This window comes from Poecile atricapillus, chromosome 15 (assembly GCF_030490865.1).
Source record: "Poecile atricapillus isolate bPoeAtr1 chromosome 15, bPoeAtr1.hap1, whole genome shotgun sequence".
In the NCBI taxonomy this organism is placed as follows: Eukaryota; Metazoa; Chordata; class Aves; order Passeriformes; family Paridae; genus Poecile; species Poecile atricapillus.
In genome coordinates this window covers 2082427-2095070 of record NC_081263.1, presented here as the reverse complement: position 1 = coordinate 2095070, position 12644 = coordinate 2082427, and positions in this window count along the sequence as shown.

Below are 12644 nucleotides of genomic sequence, written 5' to 3'. Positions count from 1 at the left end.
GGGCACAGGATTGAAAATAATGGGCACAGGATTGGAAAAAATGGGCACAGGATTGGAAAAAATGGGCACAGGATTGGAAAACCAGCATAGGATTGAAAAAAATGGGAACAGAATTGAAAAAAATGGGCATAGGATTGAAAAATGGGCACAGGATTGAAAAACCAGCATAGGATTGAAAAAAATGGGCACAGGATTGGAAAAAATGGGCACAGGATTGGAAAACAGGCACAGGATTGAAAAATAGGCACAGGATTGGAAAAAATGGGCACAGGATTGAAAATAATGGGCACAGGATTGGAAAAAATGGGCACAGGATTGGAAAAAATGGGCACAGGATTGAAAAAAATGGGCACAGGATTGGAAAAAATGGGCACAGGATTGAAAAAAATGGGCACAGGATTGGAAAAAATGGGCACAGGATTGGAAAAAATGGGCACAGGATTGAAAAACCAGCATAGGATTGAAAAAAATGGGAACAGAATTGAAAAAAATGGGCACAGGATTGAAAAATGGGCACAGAACTGAAAAAATGGGCACAGGATTGAAAAAAATGGGCACTGGATTAGAAAAATGGGCACAGGATTGAAAAATGGGCACAGGATTGAAAAAAATGGGCACAGGATTGAAAAAAACGGGCAGAGGATTGAAAAATGGGCACCGAGGTCTCTGTGGTGAGGGGTGGGGCAGACTCTCACTGGGGACACATTATGGGGCACAAGGTGACTGTGCCATTCCTTGTTGGCTCACTCTGTGCCAGGGAACCCTCCTGGCACCTCCTCCCTTTCCTTCCTCACCCTCTGAGCCTCGGGGCAGCCTTTGGCTCCCTTTGAATGGAAAGAGGATTCCCTAAGGACAATTTCTTTACTCCAAATATCTGAGCTGGCTTGTTGGGAGCCCAGTTTGGCCAGGAGCAGGCTGCCCTGGCAGGGCAGGGCAGGGCTGGCATTATCCCTGGCACAGAGTCCCTCAGAGGCTTTGCTGTGCAGGGCTCTGGCCCACCCAGTCCTGTAAGGAATATTTCATCCCACTGGGCTCTTTCATTCCCTGCTGCAAACAAGTAGAACTTGTTGGTACTCAGGGGAGCCATGAATATTTATGGCTGCAGAGGATCCCCTCCATTCTTTTTTAATCCAGCTCCATGAATAATTGCAATTAACCATCAGCAAAGCTGTGCACAGGCACAGGACCCATCAGGGCTGTGCTGCTATCGGGGTGCAGCTGCAGGGTGAGGGGTCTCACACTCTGGGACATTTTGGGGTACAACACAACGATGGTTGTTGTGTTCAGCCATGGGAGCTGATCAGCCACGGGGAATCTGCAGTTTGGTGTCTCCAGGAAGCTGCAGAGCCTGGCCAGGGGATCACAGAGAGCCCTGGGGACACCCCAGCACCTCTGGGGTTTTGTGTCAGGGAGAGCCAAAGATCCTGGGGGGTTTCAGTGTGAGGACAGAGGCATTCCCAAGGTGAGCCCAGGAGGAATTCCTTAGGGCAGCTCAGAGGGAAATCCTCCTGAGGAATCCCCTTAGACAAAACTTTCTGTGTGTCTCCTATTTCTGTGTGTCAGTGAAGCATCCATCCCTGGCTCCATAAAAATCTGATCCATTTGATATAAAAAGGGCTGGTTTTCACAGGCAAGCCTCTCCCAGATGATCAATCCTGAGTTTTTATTTGTAGCAGCCCTGCTGGGTGATCACACCTGGGCATCAGGGGATTCACCCTGGCTGCTTATGAACAACTCTCACTGCTTATGAACAACTCTCAGCTCAATTACCCCAATTACAGCGTTCCAAAGTCATAAAAGCCCCTGGACTCAAGGCACCCCTCTCAGGGTGCAGAGCTGTGCTCAGCACCTCTGCTGAGACAGGGAAGAGCCCCTGGTAAACTCTGGAATCTGGGAAAATCAGGGCTGCCATGAGTTAATTACGGGGGATTAAAGGCCCATATGAAAAATAACAGATGTGAGCGAGCAGCAAGTTTGCAAGCAGCACTATGACCAATCAATATAAAGCTGTGTTTAGCAGGAGATTATGCACCAAACATGGCAGGGAGATTAAAAAAAGCAAAACTCTTCCTACTTGAAACCAGATTTGAAATGCTGGCAGTATGCAAAGCACCCAATTATGGAAACAGCGTGCTACCACTGCCGGGGGAACTCCTCCTTCTTGTTCCTACACAAGGTGATTTTTAAAAGCTTGGCTTATTTTCCTGGTTTGTTTTCACTCCAGCCAGAACAAAGTGAAGCACAGGTAACAGAAGTGCCTGAAATAGTTACTTTGTTGGCAGAGCATAACTTCAAGTCCATTTTGCATTTCTATACGAGAGTGATTAATCTCAGCTGGAAAGGATGGGAAAAAATAAACATTAGGATAAGAAGATATGATATCAGGAGCTGGCTGTGCTTGAAATTTCTCTTGATTATTGCTGCTAATGCTCGAGACAGACAGGAACTGCAAATAAATAAGTACGTTCTGTTAATATTTGCTGAAATTTTTGAACACATTCCCTTTGGCTCTGCTTGGATCCCGGCTCTCTTTTGCTTTCTGGGAACATATGTGTGACTGAGTTGGAGAACAAATGTTTGGAGAAGAAGTTCAAAGTTTCTAAAACTGGCCCACATTTGTATTTGTGTCAGAGATTTGTGCACTTTAACCCCAGCTCAGGATTCCTGCTCAGGACAGCAGGTAAATCCCTGCCTGCACCAGAGCCAGGGGGTTTGGATGGGGAAAACCCTCTCCCATTGTCCTTGTTGCCTTTTTTGTGCATCTTTGGGCTTTTAATCCTTCCCCCAAACCCAGAAAAGTCAATGAAATCAGTCCCTTTGGATTTTAAAGGACTTTGGAGGAGGCTCCCAGACAGCAAACAGTTTTATGTGACTTTGCTCCAGCACTGCAACCTCAAGGATTCAAAAATCTCGAAGTCAGGACGTGCAGAATTGTGACAAAATTATATTTAAAATTATAAATGTTGGCTCTTTTGCCTTTTTGTCTCTTGAACCTACGTGGTTCATATTTCCCAGCTGCCCTGCTATGTTGGTGATTTAGTGAAGCAACTGCCAACCACGTTTCAAATATCAAATGCTGCAGATTATGATCAGCTGGCAAAAATCTTAATTTTTTGAAGCAAGTTTTCCAAAACACTTCAGTAAATCCTGTTGACCGAGCACATCAAAACACTGCAGGAAAACTTGACTTTAAATGGAGGTTTTGCCAAGCAACAAAGAGTTCAATATGAATTTGTGTTTATACTTGAGGATATTCCCCACGCTGCAGCTGGAGGTGTGATGTGAAAACCCCGGAATAAGTGTCCATATAAACAGTGGTGAATGCTCTGGATTTTATCCTGCTTTATCTGGATTTTATGCCACTTTAGCTTTGGGAATCACAGAATCTATTCCAGGTCACTCCAACTTGGACATTTCCAGGGTCTGGGCAGCCACAGCTTCTCTGGGCAGCCCCTGCCAGGACCTCCCCACCCTCACAGGGAAGAATTTCTTCCAGAAATTAAAAAAAAGGTGAAATTTGGCTTTGTACAGATTGGCCCACAGAGCAGCATCACCTCTTTGTTCACCTTTATCTTGTGACAAACCAGACTCAAGGTTTTAGGTGTGCTCCAAAAAGGTCAAAACTCCAATTCTGGCTCGTGCTAAAAGAAGCTCCAACTGTGTGGTTTCAAACCATTAGGTTATTCACCTATTTGTTAAAAACATCAATGAAATGTTTTCCTCAGGAGCAGGGAAAAAACCAAAACAAGCAAACAAAACCCGTGGCACAATCTCTGTCACAGCCTTTGATTTCTGAGTTTTGGTTCTGGGACAGGAGAAAAGCTGGGGGAAGCTTGGTGCAGCAAAGGAATTCTGCAGCATTCTGAGGCTCTTTTTAGCATTTAGGGTTTTATTTTGTGGCTTTACGACACCAAGGGGTTGCATTATTTGCAATTTGCAGACTCCCAAGGCTGTAAAATACAGCGTGCTTACGTTTTGGAATTAAAAAGCCATTTTCACCCATAAATCGAAGCAGATTGGAACCAACACAAAAATCTGTTCCTTTTACCAGAAGAATTTGAACAGAAACTGGGCAAGGGTTCAAAGGCAGAGCACAACCCAGGATGTATTTGGGTTTGCAGGGATGCAGCCAGTTGTCATTTGCTCCCTGATCATTAAATCAGTGTTGTGTGGGGGCAGGATGGAATCAGCATTCCTCCTTTTTCTGCTCATTGTTCTTATCTCCTGGACAAGTTGATAAGAGGGAAAATCAAGCCAGGACATGAATAATTACAAGGTCCAAGCAAGCTCCCTCTCCAGTGCTAGGCCAGATCTGTTCTGCAGGGAAAGGGACACTGGGTGAGAGAAAACTGCATTTTTCTCCATACAAATCATCCTATCTCATTCCAGCAAAATTCCCATGGAAACTCCAGGGCCATCCAGCACCGATTATTAAAGGGAAATGTCGTGGTCTGGGATTAGCTCTGGGTTCCTGTCGTGCCATCCGAGCAGGACAGTGACAATAAATGCAGTGAATTCTGTGTCCCACCACCCCAGGCATGGAGAGCCATCCCAAGGCTGCATTTCCACATGGAATGGCAGCTGCTTCCCTCCTGAAGGAGGAAAAGAAATCCTGGATGCAGGATTTAAAGAGCTGATAACAGAAGTATTAGCTGCAAAAACCCTGCTGGGTTCAAATATTGCTTCCCAGAATCCTGAAAAAACTTTCATTCTTTTTAAAATTAATAAATCTTTATTGACTTGAATTTCTTTTCCCAGGAAGTTTTAGCAGGATAAATAGAATATTTTACTGGTCCAGGCAGGCCTGGGTCTCCTGCCACAGTTTGTTGGTGGGTTAATTTTTATACATAGGGGAAAAACAAAGGGGAAAAGAAAGAAAGAAAGAAAGAAAGAAAGAAAGAAAGAAAGAAAGAAAGAAAGAAAGAAAGAAAGAAAGAAAGAAAGAAAGAAAGAAAGAAAGAAAGAAAGAAAGAAAGAAAGAAAGAAAGAAAGAAAGAAAGAAAGAAAGAAAGAAAGAAAGAAAGAAAGAAAGAAAGAAAGAAAGAAAGAAAGAAAGAAAGAAAGAAAGAAAGAAAGAAAGAAAGAAAGAAAGAAAGAAAGAAAGAAAGAAAGAAAGAAAGAAAGAAAGAAAGAAAGAAAGAAAGAAAGAAAGAAAGAAAGAAAGAAAGAAAGAAAGAAAGAAAGAAAGAAAGAAAGAAAGAAAGAAAGAAAGAAAGAAAGAAAGAAAGAAAGAAAGAAAGAAAGAAAGAAAGAAAGAAAGAAAGAAGGAAGAAAAGAGGTAGGGGGAAAAAACTCTCTCAGATATTTTCTGACTAATTTTGTTTCTGTATCAGGGTGGTTGTAAAAATGCTGTTGAATGTGGAGATTAATACCAGTCACCAAGCAACTACCGTGGGGAAGAGATGAGTGTTAGCAGGAAAACAAGGATGTGAGTAAAGCAAAAGCAGAGTTCTGGTTGTTCCAGGGAAAAAAAAAACGAATCACTTCAAAACAAACTCCAAAACAAACAACACTTTTCACTTAGAAAATCCAAAACAACACATCAGCATTCGAGTAATTCCTGCCATTGACTGCTTGCCTCTCACCCAGCACATATTCCAGCAGGAAATATGAGCTACACAAATAAAAGCCATCCAAGAATCTTTGTTTTCCTCTGAAATGCAAGGCCAATAACTTATCTCTTATTAACAAGTTCATCTTTTGTTTCCTCAAGGTGCTTTTTTTTGGTTTTTTTTTCCTTTTTTTTTTCCCCTCCCCTCTCCCTGTGTGTGTGTGTGTGTGCTCTTGGCAAAAATTGTTTGGAACAAAACCAGAAAGCAGCTTCCCCTGCCGTTGTTGTGGTGTCTTTATTTGCAGGAGACAAAGCTGGGTTTCCTCTGTGCCACACCAAACGTCCCAACATTCCTGTCAATGGAGGATGCTAAAGACAGGCTGCTCTGTTTGCCACTTGTTATGACAAAAATAACAAAAAAAAATTATAAAAAAGGGAGGAAAAATAAATAAAAGGAGGCAGCTTGTCAAATTAGGAATTACATGAGGTCAGCAAATTTGGGAACAACCACAGGGGGAGGAGGGAGAGGGAGAGAGACCTAATTAGGGCTGGGGGAGGAGGAAGGGTGGCCCCCGCTGAAACCCCAGCGCTGCTTTGATCAGAGCGGCACTGGGACTGGCTGCTCTCATCCTGGTGGCCAGGCTCTGATCCTGGTGGCCAGGCTCTGATCCTGGTGGCCAGGCTCTGATCCTGGTGGCCAGGCTCTGATTCTGGTGGCCAGGCTCTCATCCTGGTGGCCAGGCTCTGATTTTGGTGGCCAGGCTCTGATTCTAGTGGTCAGGCTCTCATCCTGGTGGCCAGGCTCTCATCCTGGTGGCCAGGCTCTGATTCTGGTGGCCAGGCTCTCATCCTGGTGGCCAGGCTCTGATTCTGGTGGCCAGGCTCTGATTTTGGTGGCCAGGCTCTGATTTTGATGGCCAGGCTCTGATTTTGGTGGCCAGGCTCTGATCCTGGTGGCCAGGCTCTGATTCTGGTGGCCAGGCTCTGATTCTGGTGGTCAGGCTCTGATTCTCGTGGCCAGGCTCTGATTTTGGTGGCCAGGCTCTGATTTTGATGGCCAGGCTCTGATTTTGGTGGCCAGGCTCTGATTCTGGTGGCCAGGCTCTGATCCTGGTGGCCAGGCTCTGATTTTGATGGCCAGGCTCTGATCCTCGTGGCCAGGCTCTGATCCTCGTGGCCAGGCTCTGATTTCGGTGGCCAGGCTCTGATTCTGGTGGCCAGGTTCTGATTCTGGTGGCCAGGCTCTGATTTTGGTGGCCAGGCTCTGATTTTGGTGGCCAGGTTCTGATTCTGGTGGCCAGGCTCTGATTCTGGTGGTCAGGCTCTGATTTTGGTGGCCAGGCTCTGATTTTGGTGGCCAGACTCCCGAATTCCCATGCAGAAAAGGGTTTGATTGGTGCCAAAGCCTCCTGTTACTGATCCCTGTAATTCCAGAGAGCAGAGAGAGCCCAGGGCAGCGCAGGAGGGAGCAGGAATCCCAAATTCCTCCCTGCTGCTCTTCTCCCAGTGCCTCCCTTCGCTTTTCCTGCCCAGTGCTGGTAATAAATAATCCTGCTGGGCTGCCCAAGCTGCACAAGATGCTCTCCTTCCACCTGTCCATTCTGTAATGCTTGACAAATTCCCAGATTATTTATTTTATTTTTTTTTTCCAATCCCTGCTTATCACAGCTCAGTATAAAAATTTTATATTCCTTAAAAATTTAAAAAAAAAAAAGTTTCTGCAGGTGTTAAAGGGAAGTTAAAATTAAAAGTAAAATTTCTCTGCAGCCAAAGAGCTTAAAAACAAACGAATAATTGTATTTTCAAAGAGCATTATGGTTCCTGGGCCAGCTGGGGGGGGTGAGGGTGAAGAGTGTCCTGCCTTGTGAGCACTTGGGAATGGCATTCCCAGTTGTTCAGCCTAATGCAGCACAATAAACCATAAGGCAGGAGCTTGTTGAGCCTCTCTGCCTGGCTCACACAGGGCAGTGCTGTTCTTGCTGCTCGCCTTCGCTCACGTGCAGATGCAGAATCCAAATCAGCAGCTCCCAGTTAACGATTTATTCAAATCAAATTCAACCAGCTAATTGTTCCCAAGCTTTCCCCCCTGCACTATTCATTATTGGGGACGTACAATCGGTCCCCACGGGCCTGGCTCAGATGACAAGGCTCTTCTTTGGGCCTGGATAATTCCAGTGTGAAAGGATAATAAACAGTAAATACCAAATTTTCCGTATAGACACAGCCACACTCCTCCCGTGGCGGTGTCCCTGCTAACAATCCCTCAGTCATGCCCACAGACAGCGCTGAAACGGGGCACAGAGATGAGTGGAGACAGAAAAAAGTGCTTTGGAAATGTCTGTAAATCCTTCCTTGTGCTCTGGATGATCCTGTGTGCAGCAGCCAGGGACAGGGACAGAAGTCACCTCCCATAAATTCAGTTTTTGAAGTGTCACACCTGCGAGTGACACCTTTCCAGCTGAATTTTCAATCCCACAGTTAAAATCTGTCCCAACTTTGCGTTGCCTGACTGGGCAGTTAAAAGTCCAACATTCTGATTTGTTAATTTTTAACCTGGGTGTGCAAGAACGTTCTGATTTTTTTTTGAAATGGAGATGTAAAATTAGCAAATCCACCCCCTCTTCTGGTCTCTACACTCGAATATGAAAACACCCAGTTAAACCCCACTAGAATCATCCAGTAATAACTAAACTAGATAACCTATTTGGGCTTAATCCAGCCTGAACAAAGGCAGCAGCTCAAGTTGAAACTGAAAGCCAATATTTAATATCTGAGCTGGTAAAGGCAGCTTTTGGTGGAACTTTAACAGAATCACCAAAGTTTAACAATTGGAGGGGGGGAAAGTTGTGAATTTTAACCTTCAGTTTACTGCAAACAGAAAGGAAACATTTTCAAGCAGCAGCTGAGGAAGCTTACAAATGAAATTACATGAATGTGGCTGATGTGGGAAGGAGGAAATGCTGCTCACATACACATGTTTTATGCAGCAGAACTGTTTACTTTATTTGTAAACCCTTCCAAACACTGTCCAAAGTTCAGCCTTTGTTCAAGGTAAGAATGTAATTGCACTGCCCTGAGATGCAAGAGAAGCAATAAAGTCAGGATTCACCGGAGGAAGACAATTTGGAATTAAGAAAAAGCAATTTAAACAATCTTAACGCCTCTCCTCCCTCCCCTCCTGCTTAATGACTCTCGTCCCCTTAAGAAATCTCTGAAGGCAGCCAAAAAGCACGAGCAGTGTGTTTAAAGGTCGTGAGTGTGCTCTGCTCCTCGCTGCAGCCTTCAATCCCACCAGGACACTCCTGCTTTACATTTCCACCCAAACTTCGTTTTTAGGGAAGACACAGCAATGCCCAGCCTTTATACACAACCTCTGAGATGTGTTTAATTTTGTTAATTAGGCTCTTGTTGGGACTTTCAGCAGCAAGGCCTCCCCGTGGAAGTTCAATGGAGATTTATTTTCAAGCAGAGTGTACTTAGAGAGAAATAAAATTAGGGAAATAGGAAGGCATATTGAATATAGGCACTCCTTCTGCAAAGATAAATGATTTAGTAATGAATAGATTCTTCAGGCCATAAAAAATCCATTTATTTTCTTTTGAATTTTAACCAGAGGTCTTGCACTTTCCCACTCAGTTATAATCAGTTAAAATGAGAATACAGAGAATGAAACCGGTGTACAGGCAGAGAAGGCAACAACCACAATGTATAATAATAAATAGAAGTTAAATTAACCAACATTTCAAAAGAGGCAGATTTGCAGAGAAAGGTGCTGGTTTATTACCATTCAAAGGGGGAGGAAGATGAGATCTAAAACACACAACATTTATAAATCATCTGCCTCCTAACAACGAGCTGCCAGATTTTAGGCAACTCATTAAAATGGAAGATCCCCTTGACCTCTTCTGTAATTGTGGAAATGAACCCAAAATTTGATGAGTCCGGTACCTCCAAGGGTTGTTCCACACTAAATGTGCCTTATCAGAGAATCTGAGCTCGCAGCAGAGACAAGACCAGCTCCCCTCGAGTGTTCCTGGCCTTGATCCTCAGGGAAGGAGCTGGCACAGTCCTGAGGAGCAGCACAGCCTCCCCTCCCTCCATCCCTCATTTCCAGAGGGGCAGCTTGGCCAGCCTGGAGCCACAGGATGGGGATTTCTGGCTGCTCATGGGAAATCCTGGGGCAGCTCTGTTGGAACAGTTCCCTGACCTAAAAACCTAATTCATCCTGGGTGAGCAAAACGGGCTTTTAGGGCTGAAGCAGTCCTGCCTGGGTGGCTGGGCTGAAAATGTGCTCAGCAGGGCTCAGCTGCTGCTGCAGCAGCATTTCCCCTTCCCCCTTTCATCTCTGTGGTTCTCAGGCTGGGCTTGAACAAGACATCTCTATTTTTTTCTGTTTAAATATAATCTGGAAGCAGACCTGGTGGTGCTGCTGTTGAGTCCACAGGGACCTGTGCTGGAGGAAAGGTCCCACTGAGGCCAGCAGGGCCATTTGCATGATTTACTGAAACAAGGCAGATCAGAGAAAGGTTGAATTTGCATATCACCTGTAGCCTTCATCTTTTGGTGTTATTACTGTGTTGAAGTGATGAGCTGGGTGATTCCAGAGCAGGGAGCTGGGACCCAGTTCTGCAACAGCTCCATCCCCAACTCTGCTGCTGTTCCCTTCCGTGAACAGGTAAAACGCAGGTGCAGTCACACCTCAACTCCTCCCTCTGCTCTGAGAGCTGGATTTGCACTATTTTCATTTTTGGGGAGGAATTCCTCCCTGGCAGGGTGGGCAGGGGCTGGGATGGAATTCCCAGAGCAGCTGGGGCTGTCCCTGGATCCCTGGCAGTGCCCAAGGCCAGGCTGGACATTGGGGCTGGAGCTCCTGGGACAGTGGAGCTGTCCCTGCCAGGACAAGGGGCTGGAACAAGATGAGCTTTAAGGTTCCCTCCAACCCAAACCACTCTGGGATTCTGTGAATTGTGGCAAAAAGAACTGGGATTTGATCATCCAAGTATTTTCTAATGTAAAAGTTGTGAACTGTGCGGGGAGGTTTGGAAATCCTGCAGGATTCAGAGTTTCTGTCTGAGCAGATTAACAACTGGGAAAGTCTGCATCAATTTCCCTGGAACACAACTTCATCCCAGTATTCTGTCAATAAACCATACCCTTCAGAGATTGGCACAGAAACAGAAGGGAATAGAAATAAAGATGAGTAAAAACTTTAGTCCTGCTTTTCTCCCAGTTCTGTTCCCTCTTGCCCTGAGCTGTTCCTCACAGGGAGCCATCCTTGGAAAACACAGACAGGCCAAAAGATCTCAAGGTTTGGTCCTTATTTATTATTATCCATCATCTGACCCATGGAATTTCTGCATATATCCTGGAGCCCGGGAATTTTAATCTAACAAAATTTAAAATCTAATTTTAATCTAGTTTAGTGTTTCAAGACAAGGGCTTTTGCTTTCTGGAGCTGCTCAGTCCATGATATAAATCTGAGTAAATTGCTAAGGACTGAAACTCCAGAAGGCAGAGGGGATGATGCAAACAGAAGGTCCTGTTCTGACTCAGTCACTTACAACTTGTGCTACATTTTTATTGCGGGTCAAAAGTCGACAGAGTATGCAAATGTAAAGGAAAAAAAGTTCTTGTTTTGGAAAAATACACCATTTTAGTATTTATAATTACACACTAAGGGCCTTTTATGCTCAGCCTCATTTATCTTGGATTTTTTGCATAATTTGAACTGTAAGTGGCAATATATGTAGAGCTCATTTATTCAAATTGTACAGAGTTAGTGTTTTCCCTCTCCTGAATGTGGTGTGCATTTTGGGAGAAGTGCCAGATTCAAGGAGGCAGGAGGAGGAGCAGAAAGAGAAGACACTGCAAAAAGGCCACAGAGGCACTTGTTCCACTTTTCAAATGGCTCCCAAGCCCTCCTGACAAATGAGATGTGTGAGTTAAATCCTCTCGCCTTTGTGAGACAAATCTGCCCCTGCAGATCCCAATAAATCCACCTGACACCTGCAGTGTTACACCATGGAAGGTGCACAGGAAACTGCTGTTCTCACCTGTGTCACCAATACAAGGTGGCTTTTCTGCATCCTCCAAATCTTCCCTTTTCACTTGGATCCTTTCAGGTGCCACCTGCCCCAGGGATTTTCTGCAGAGCTGATTTACCTGTGCCTGGTGGTGCAGATTTCCCGTGGGGATCTGCAGCCTGCTGGAAATCATCTTGTCAGTGCCTCTCATCCTCCATCCCAAGCCAGGCAGAACATGTTCAGTGTGGTTTGTGCTCGGTTTTGCACCACACTCATGAGCACCAAGGTTGCAATTGAAGGATATGAAATTCCTGCTGAACTGAAAATCTCCAATGCAGAACAGGCTGGTGTCGCTCCTTAAAGAGAGGTGGCATAGGCTGGGCTTGAAGAGACTTAATTATATTAATTATTAACAACTGTAGCTGGTATTGAAGTTGTTCTGTCCCCTCACATTCAAAATGGGATCTTCCCACTCTTCCTGCAGCTTCCTTGGGGGGGCTTTGGCACAAATATATTTATTTGAGAACTGAGATGAGAATTTGTGTTTGCCATGAGTGTTTTGGGAGCTCCCAGCTCAGTCTGGAGCAGGTTCCTTGCTCCCAAATACAAACTGGGTGTAGTAATAGATATATATATATATATATATGGAATATATATAGTAATATATTTGAATCCATTAATGATCCATCCTTAAAAGGTTAATTTCCATATCCTCCACTGGTGCAAATCTTCATTCTCCCATCAAGTGCAGCGTATTTTTATGGCAATGTGACAATCTCCTTTGAAAGCCCATCCTAAAGGGACTTGTGCTTCTGGGGCACAGCACAGGTTTCAGAAATGGAGTTTTTTTGAGCCTGACCTTGCAGAACGTGCTCCTGTGAGCAGCCCCAGATGCAGGCCAGATGTGAGCTGGCCCTGTGGACACATCCCTCCCTCCCCTGCCCCAAATCCCCACGGCTCCAGCGGCCAGGCCTGTGTTCTCCTGGTGCTCTGGGTGGGTCAGAGGTGCCCGTGGGTCCCCAAAGTGCTGCTCCAGCCCCAGAAGCTGTGGCCCAGCCCTGCCTCATCCC